Consider the following 2,897-nt stretch of genomic DNA (forward strand, 5'->3'; position numbering starts at 1 on the left):
CAAAATGTATGGTTCCAGGGGCCACTCTTCTTAAATTGATCGTTGAAGGTCAGTTTTCATATGTGATCAATGCCATAGGGAAATATTTGTTACCCTCTTTGGAATTCCAAAAGGTACAATCAATGAAAGGTTTGTTACAGAATCAGTAGAAAATGGATATTGTAAGGAGATGATTAAATATATCTTGCAAAATAGTTAACCTGCATTGTTGTAGGTTCCTACTGGCTTTTTTACTAACAGGAACTCTGCAGCACAATAACCAAATCTGGTTACAGAAGCTGTAGCTTTAGTGAAGAATCATACATGTAAATTTGTGTGATGAGAGCATTACTTGGTCGGATAAATGTAAATTTGTGTGATGAGAGCATTACTTGGTCGGGACTATAGCTTCAGAAGATCATATGCCTTGTGCATAGCTTATTCTTCATATTGGAAGAGCTGACAGTGCAAAATTTCAAATCACTGAAGCGTAGCACTTGGAAAGCTCTTCCAGAGTTGGAGGGTAGAAAGGAAGAATTTCTTGCTGTTCTTGGTTCTGTCATAAAGCAGCTCCTTTTACCTACTGTGGCACATGCAAAACTCTGTATTTATATTTTGATATTGCTCAATAAAGTTTTCAGCTATGAATATGACAAAGGAAGGCATCTTTTTGCAAGTGCACATTGGGCATCATGTCTTTGTATTTTCAGGGTGATTATAATTGTGAAATAAATAAATATCGAAACGATACAATATCATAAGAAGACCTAATATCTTTAACGAATTTAAGCAATTAGGTACCGTACTTGTATATTTTGCTGGTAACAATACAGAAAATTTGCTCTGTAGTTAGAATGATACAGGGTACAATGCCTTGTTGCTAATTTTAAGCTTAAAGCTAAATTCTTTTGTTTTCCAGTTAGAATTCTTGAGCATGTCTGTAAAAATACAAGGTCTAATCAGATCATGGGAAAAAATGATTAAGCCTCATCATGACTCTAGTCGCCAGAAGGTATGCATGTGTGCAAAGGATACCATCATTCTTAGAAATGAACCGCGACTTCCTTAGATGGTTTGATCCCCAAACTTCCTTTGTGCAAACTTTCAATTTTCTTCTGCAGTTCCATCTATAGCTTAAAAACATTGGATTTGACATGCACACCATCTTTCAATGCATTGATTTTGTTTGACATCTACAAGTTTACTGCGCAGGATTACCTGACATTGAGTTGAACGACTGACATTTGTTAGGAATGTCATTTAGTGTGCAAATATTTTGGTTTGATGTTGTAATCCCTGTTAATTCCCATGACATAAACTAAGCCTGAACTGGTATAAGGTAAGTGCCCATATAAACCTGAAGCACAACGTTATATCTGCAGGACTTAAATGCTAGGAGGCTATGATTTGTCTCTGATATCATTATACCCTGCATCGGCAGAGCTAAGCAAGCATCAGTAGCTAGAGAAGTAAGGGTTTCAGGTTAAGCAGTCGATGCAATTGAACCAGTGTAACCATTCATATCCATTACTACCACTAATAACATATCAAATTCCAGTACCAGATCCTCCAGCATCATTAGTAAGACATATGTTATGTAGAAATCTATGATATGACTAGACTGTTATCACTGGAAATAAAGCTTGGTTAACTATAACAATACAAGTACTGATTAATATGGAATTATACTGCATATTTATATGGGTAATACTAATGGCTAACTTCCATTGATTTGAATACTAATTCCTGTAATAGAATGATAACCATTACTCATAACGACACCTTATTCGATGTGTGTATAGTATGAACTAACTCCATAGCTATAGTTAATGCAAAATAGAACACCTATTGGCTTAGTAATCAAACAGGGCATGTAATAAGCCATACCATTCATCACTTCTCTAAAAGTAACACAATTCCCATAAACATTCAATGTAATGGTAATGATAAGCCATATGTGTTGCAACTAAGCTCCAAGATTCATCATGTCTAATTCAGTCCATGTGTTTAAGCATAAACACCATTAGCAACGATACATGTAATACATATGTGTTCATTGTGGAACATCAGTACCTCTCAATTTTGTTTTTCAAGGCTCATCGTCTTGATTTGTTAGCTGAGGCCCATCGTATTATTATTTCTACAACAATCTGGTTACATTGGAGATACTCTGTATAATACACAATGGTGCTCCCCGTCGAAGCATCTGTTACCCTAAACTAGTGATAATATTATATACATACTTACAAAAATTTATTTAACCCTAAAGTAAAAATTCAAAATATCTTCATGGAAAATAACCTGCCAAGATTTTGGTTTGATGTTGTAATCCCTGTTAATTCCCATGACATAAACTAAGCCTGAACTGGTATAAGGTAAGTGCCCATATAAACCTGAAGCACAACGTTGCAGATTGTAGGCTTCGGAGGATTGAAACACTTCGAGTCAAACCCTGAGAGACAGGGGACAAAGAGTTTATCAGAACGGAGACAAAGGGTTATCAGAACAAGATTCTTTAGAGAAAACCAACCAGAGGAGAATCAAAGCCCTGTCGGACCTCCTCCATTGAGGGATTTCGATAGGGAAAAAGCCGCAACGGCTTTGGCTACCTTCGAATTCAACTGTCTACCTGCTATGCTGTTCAATTTCGGAACAATTGAAGCAGCCACCTCGTACTGACTGGCAAATTGCAGGCTTCAGAGGATTGAACCATGGAGATTCAGTCTCGCAGATTTACAAGTAAGAAAGAAGCTGATGAAGGGTTTTACGTCGTTGTTTCATTCCCTATTTAATGAGGTGCACGAAGAGTGGGAGGGCTTCTTTGAACCAATACACATTTGGCAGGTATTTCTTAAATGTAAATGAAATTCTGGTCATATTTTGCTTAATAGGAGCTTGGAATGCATGATGAATTTATT

General features: G+C 36.5%; 1 long non-coding RNA gene across 1 annotated transcript; it reads right to left on the reverse strand.

Moving 5' to 3' along the window:
- Window positions 1-1,955: 1,955 nt before the first annotated feature.
- On the reverse strand, window positions 1,956-2,689 carry LOC149175676 (uncharacterized). Its single transcript, XR_016258575.1, has 2 exons — window positions 2,609-2,689; window positions 1,956-2,431 (listed from the first exon to the last, which is right to left on the reverse strand). It is a non-coding gene; the product is annotated as an uncharacterized LOC149175676 (long non-coding RNA).
- Between the last annotated feature and the right edge of the window lie 208 nt (window positions 2,690-2,897).

This window comes from Pinus tabuliformis, chromosome 4_1, assembly GCF_031772625.1.
Source record: "Pinus tabuliformis cultivar Carrire ecotype Pingquan chromosome 4_1, CPIR1, whole genome shotgun sequence".
In the NCBI taxonomy this organism is placed as follows: Eukaryota; Viridiplantae; Streptophyta; class Pinopsida; order Pinales; family Pinaceae; genus Pinus; species Pinus tabuliformis.